Raw genomic sequence first — 6519 nt, forward strand, 5'->3', positions numbered from 1 at the left:
CAAAGCTGTGATCACCAAGACAGCATGGTACTGGCACAAAAGGAGACATATAGGCCAGTGGAACAGAATAGAGAACCCAGATATGGACCCTCCACTCTATGGTCAAATAATCTTTGACAAAGCAGGAAAAAACATGCAATGGAAAAAAGACAGTCTCTTTGGTGCTAAATGGTGCTGGGAAAATTGGCCAGCCACATGCAGAAGAATGAAACTCAACCATTCTCTAACACCATTCACAAAGATAAACTCAAAGTGGATGAAAGACCTCAATGTGAGACAGGAATCCATCAGAATCCTAGAGGAGAACATAGGCAGTAACCTCTTTGACATGGCCCACAGCAACTTCTTTCAAGATACATCTCCAAAAGCTAGTGAAACAAAAGCAAAAATGAACTTTTGGGACTTCATCACGATAAAAAGCTTCTGCATAGCAAAGGAAACAGTCAACAAAACAAAGAGGCAACCCACAGAACGGGAGAAGATATTTACAAATGACACTAGAGATAAAGGGCTGGTATCCAAGATGTATAAAGAACTTCTCAAACTCAATACCCAAAAAACAAATAATCAAGTCAAAAAGTGGGTAGAAGATATGAAAAGACACTTCTCTGAAGAAGACATACAAATGGCTAACAGACACATGAAAAAATGATCATCATTAGCCATCAGGGAAATCCAAATCAAAACCACACTGAGATACCACCTTGCACCAGTTAGAATGGCCAAAATGGACAGGGAAAGAAACAACAAATGTTGGAGAGGTTCTGGAGAAAGGGGAACCCTCTTACACTGTTGGTGGGAATGCAAGTTGTTGGTACAGCCACTTTGGAAAACAGTGTGGAGGTTCCTCAAAAATTTAAAAATAGAGCTACCCTATGACCCAGCAATTGCACTACTGGGTATTTACCCCAAGGACACAGATGTAGTGAAAAGAAGGGCCATATGCACCCCAGTGTTCATAGCAGCAATGTCCGCAATAGCCAAACTGTGGAAAGCCGAGATGCCCTTCAACAGATGAATGGATAAAGGAGATGTGGTCCATATATACAATGGAATATGACTCAGCCATCAGAAAAGATGAATACCCAACTTTTACATCAACATGGATGGGACTGGAGGAGATTATGCTAAGTGAAATAAGTCAAGCAGAGAAAGTCAATTATCATATGGTTTCACTTATTTGTGGAACATAAGGAATAACATGGATGACATTAGGAGAAGGAAGGGAAAAATGGGGGGGGGAATTGGAGGGAGAGATGAACCATGAGAGACTATGGACTCTGAGAAACAAACAGGGTTTTAGAAGGGGGGGGGGGAGAGGGGATGGGTTAGCCCGGTGATGGGTATTAAGGAGGGCACGTACTGCATGGAGCCCTGGGTGTTATACGAAAACAATGGATCGTGGATCACCACATCAAAAACCAATGATGTATTGTATGGTGACTAACATAATAAAATTGAAAAAGTATGTATATATTAAATGAAAAAATAAATATGTGTAGAGAACAGAGAAGATCACCATTTACCTTTATATCTTAATTGCATGTCTGGAATCTCAGATGAGAAAGTTGGGACAATAACGAGGGGGGATTGTCATGGTTTTCTAAATAAATCTTATCGATTGTGTTATTTTATTCTCTTATTTTCTTTATAGGCAACATGAAACAAAGGTTACACCCTGGTTCTGGTGAAGAGAAGGTATCTCACTGTTTTATAGCAGATGAATAGAAATGCATTGGGATATGGACTGTTTGGTTGAAGTATTGCTTTATAATTTTGGTGACTATTCAAGTTAGTGTTCTTTCCTTATAATTAGGTTTACTAATATAAAATTCTTGTAGAACATTAGGACCTTCTGGTTTGGTTTAGAGCTGGAAGAGACATTGCCCCATATATTCTGGATTTCAGAGTCCTGACTTATACATGGAAAAACTTTTTTTTTTTTTTAATATTCAAAACCACTTAGTATGTTTGGATATTATTAGTAGGCATGAGGCAGGATGTAGAGGTTGGTAGTTCTGACTGTGAGTTAGACCTCAGTATGTGTTCATTTACTAGCTCTGTGATTTTGGGCAAATACTTAACCTCTCAGTGCTTCAATATCCTCACGTTTTTTTAAAATTTATTTTTATTATCAACATGTAATATATTACTTGTTTCAGGGGTACAGGTCTGTGATTCATCAGTCTTACACAGTACACAGCGCTCACTACAACACATACCCTCCCCAGTGTCCATCACCCAGCCACCTTATCCCTCCCATCCCCCTCCACTCCAGCAACCCTCAGGTTGTTTCCTGAGATTAGGAGTCTCTTATGGTTTGTCACCCTCACTGGTTTCATCTTGTTTCATTTTTTCCTCTCTTCCCCTATGATGCTCTGCTTTGTTTCTCAAATTCCTCATATTGGTGAGCTCATATGATAGTTGTCTTTCTCTGATTGACTTATTTCGCTTAGCATAATACCCTCTAGTTCCATCCACCTCATTGCAAGTGGCAAGATTTCATTTTTTGATGGCTGCATAATATTTCATTGTATATATATACCACATCTTCTTTATCCGTTCATCTGTTGATGGACATCTAGGCTTTTTCCATAGTTTGGCTATTGTGGACACTGCTGCTATAAACATTGGGGTGCAGGTGCCCCTTTGGATTACTACATTTGTATCTTTGGGGTAAATACCCAGTAGTGCAATTGCTGGGTCGTATGGTAGCTTTATTTTCACTTTTTGAGGAACCTCCATACTGTTTTCCAGAGTGGCTGCACCAGCTTGCATTCCCACCAACAGTGTAGGAGGGTTCCCCTTTCTCCGCATCCTCGCCAACATCTGTTTTCTTGACTTGTTAAGGTGTAAGGTGGTATCTCATTGAGGTTTTGATTTGTATTTCCCTGATGCTGAGTGATGTTGAGCACTTTTTCATGTGTCTATTCGTCATTTGGATGTCTTCTTTGCAGAAATGTCTGTTCATGTCTTCTGCCCATTTCTTGATTGGATTATTTGTTCCTTGGGTGTTGAGTTTGATAAATTCTTTATAGATTTTGGATACTAGCCCTTTATCTGATATGTCATTTGCAAATATCTTCTCCCATGCTGTCGGTGTTCTTTTGGTTTTGTTGAATGTTTCCTTTGCTGTGCAAAAGCTTTTTATCTTGATGTAGTTCATTTTTTGCCCTTGCTTCCCTTGTCTTTGGTGATGTTTATAGGAAGAAGTTGCTGTGCCTGAGGTTGAAGAGGTTGCTGCCCCGTGTTCTCCCCTAGGATTTTGATGGATTCCTGTCTCACATTTAGGTCTTTCATCCATTTTGAGTCTATTTTTGTGTGTGGTGTACGCAAATGGTCCAGAAACAGATTTCTGCATGTGGCTGTCCAATTTTCCCAACACCATTTTTTGAAAAGACTGTCTTTTTTTCCATTGGATATTCTTTCCTGCTTTGTCCAAGATTAGTTGACCATAGAGTTGAGGGTCCATTTCTGAGTTCTCTATTCTGTTCCGTTGATCTATGTGTCTGTTTTTGTGCCAGTACCATGCTGTCTTGTTGATTACAGCTTTGTAATAGAGCTTGAAGTTCGGAATTGTGATGCCACCAGCTTGGCTTTTCTTTTTCAACATTCCTCTGGCTATTTGAGGTCTTTTCTGGTTCCATCAATATCCTCACCTTTAATATGGGGCTAACAGTGGTGCCTCCCTCAAAAGGCTGATAAATTCCTAAGTGCTTAGGAATGTGCCCATTGAATGATGAGCTCAAGAAATAGGTGTTTTATATTATCACAGGATTATTTGGCAGAAGCAAGCAGCCTACTGAGGGGTCAGAGGTAGAGACCTCTTTCCTGTGGCTCTGACTATGGAGGACTTACACAGCTGGGAGTAGAGTGTTTAGAAAATCTCCTAGTGCCCTTTTCATTTTTCCTCCCTCAACTTTTAAAGTTCACTTGACTGAAATAAAAATAAATAGCAACAGTCGTCCCACCAAAAGAAATGTCATAATGGCAAAATATGCAAATACTTCAAAAAATAATAAATTAGGGGGGCGCCTGGGTGGCTCAGATGGTTAAGCATCTGCCTTCGGCTCAGTTCATGATCCTAGGGTCCTGGGATCGAGCCCTGCGTCGGGCTCCCTGCTCAGCAGGGAGCCTGCTTCTCCCCCTCCCTTTGCTTCTCCCCCTGCTCATGTTCTCTCTCTCTCTCCCTGTATATCTCTGTGTCCCGAATGAATAAATAAAAAAATCTTTAAAAAACAAACAAAAAAACCCCCAAAATAATAAACTAGGTACTTAAAGGAAAAGAATGTATTAACAAGACCTTATTACCCTCTAGGTTCTGTGCTCATTTCCCGCAGTGTGTATTTTGTGGAGTTGAAATGGGAGCGTGTGCTAGATTTCTGCTTTGTTCTACTAATTTCAGGTTTGTTTGTTTTTTTTTCCCCATTCCCCACTCCCAACATCACTGGTGTCAGCAGTCTAACATATGCTTTGATTGGGATGTCATCTCTGCAGTAATTTTAGGTTTGTCTTTTTTTAACGGACAAGTGTTTGTGTGTTGATGGAGTTTACAGCCTTGTCTGTTGATATATACCATGGTGTGTTTTGTTTCCCTTTTGTTAGGCTTTTGATTTTGTTCTGAGCAGTTAGCGACTTTCAACTAACATTCTATGAAGAATACAGTCTTCCTGTTTTCTTTTTCTTTGGATATAAAATGTATGCATCTTCCTTCTTTCTTATAGCCCTGCCAGACATTGCCCACTCACATTGCACGTGGGTGGGTGTGCAGTGGGATCTCTGATCAGAACTTCCCCACTGGCTCCTCTGTGTTGGGGGGTGCGGGAGGGTCAGCCCTTGACCCTGGTGTGCCAGACAGATGGAATCATGTCACCTATGCCCTGGTGTGAAAAAGTCTTAAATTGTTTTAATTTGGGTTTTTTTACTGAAAAGCAAGACTGTGCCTATTCAATGTTTGCTTATATTTTTTAATGAAAAGCAAGATTGTACCCCTAGGTGATCATCCTCTTTTCCTGGATCTCTTGACCACATTGTTCTTCCCAGAGTGAGAATGCTGAAGCAAGCAGCAGCATGCTCCTTCTGCTCACCTCTTGGTCTGTATTTGCTAATAATGTATTAACGAGGAGGTTTCACAGTAACTCGCTCAGCTTCTCAAACATTTTAGAAAAGAAAAAAAGTTAGTATTCACACAAATTGTTCCCCCTGGTGAACTGATAAAGCTCCGGGTGGTTCTGTGACCAGTAATAATATTTCTCAAATGGTAAGGGTTGTGGGAGCTCACATTCCCGGATGTGAGTTGCGCAACGGCATTCAGGAAGGAATCTGTGCTGCTTGCCTCCCACCTTGCCCTAGCGCCAGCGCTCGAGAAGTTGAGGTTACTAGTCCTCAGTGCCTGTTTGTCTCTCTCGAGATCTATGTGCACCCACATCTCCCCTCTCCTTCACAGTGGCCTCCCGGGAGGAGGTGACCCACCTAGCTCCATTTGACGCAGACAGGCTGCAGCCGTTGGATGGGAGGGAGATTGCAGCCTCACAGACCAGTATTCCACACTGTTGCTGCTCAGACGGGAGTGAGGTTGAGACCCTTTGGGAAGTTAGTGATCACAGGCCCTCAGAGGTAAACTGAAACTATTTTATTCAATAAAACTAGGTGTAAATGCCTTAGCATTTATAAACCTGCAGCAGGATAATTAACTGAAGTTCAGTACGTGTTTTATTCTCTTTTTTCAATTCCAAGACAGCAGCTAGACTTTGGTGTTCCCAGCCCTTATAGGGCTGAAGGCAGAAGTTTCTGGAAAATGACCTCCTTCCCCTTAAAAAAAATTGCATATGCTAAAATTGACGTGTGTGTGTGTGTGTGTGTGTATGTTTATGGTTCTGAGAGTTGAAACACACGTATAGATTTGTAACTGTCACAACAATGAGAATACAGAACAGTTCCATCACCCCAAAAAACACTCTTGCTACCCCTTTGTAGTCCTAAATCCTGCCCACCTGTTTGCTCACCCTGTAGTTCTACCTTTTCCAGAATGTCGTATCAGTGGAATCTTAGAGCATGTGACCTTTCCAAACTGGCTTCTCTCAGTATTTGTGGTGTTGACTGTATTAGCAATTTGTTCCTTTTATTGATGAGTAGCATTCAAGGTGAAGATGGATGTCAATCCATTTACCAGTTGGACGATGTTAGGATATTTTCCAGTTTTTGACAGTTGTGAATACAGCTGCTACAAACATTTGTCATACAAGTTTTGTGTAAACATGTTTTTGCTTTTCTACGGTAAATACCAAGGTATGGGGTTGCTGAGTCACACACTAAGTCTCTATTTAATTTGGAACTGCTTTCTTTTCAGAGTGGCTCTACCGTTTTGCATTTCCAGCAGCAATGTATGAGAGTTTAACTTGTTCTCCTTGTCAGTTCCTGGTATTGGAATTTCTTAAAAATTTTAATGTTAGCTATTCTAATAGACCTATAGTGGTGTCTCATTACAGTTTTAATTTGCATTTCCCTAGTGGTGAATCA

General features: G+C 40.8%; 1 non-coding gene across 1 annotated transcript; it reads right to left on the reverse strand.

Moving 5' to 3' along the window:
- Positions 1 to 4434: 4434 nt before the first annotated feature.
- Positions 4435 to 4495, reverse strand: LOC118011644. The gene has a single exon (XR_004679519.1). It is a non-coding gene; the product is annotated as a small nucleolar RNA SNORD104 (small nucleolar RNA).
- Between the last annotated feature and the right edge of the window lie 2024 nt (positions 4496 to 6519).

This window comes from Mirounga leonina, unplaced genomic scaffold (genome assembly GCF_011800145.1).
Source record: "Mirounga leonina isolate KUSES-001 unplaced genomic scaffold, KU_Mleo_1.0 Mir_150, whole genome shotgun sequence".
In the NCBI taxonomy this organism is placed as follows: domain Eukaryota; kingdom Metazoa; phylum Chordata; class Mammalia; order Carnivora; family Phocidae; genus Mirounga; species Mirounga leonina.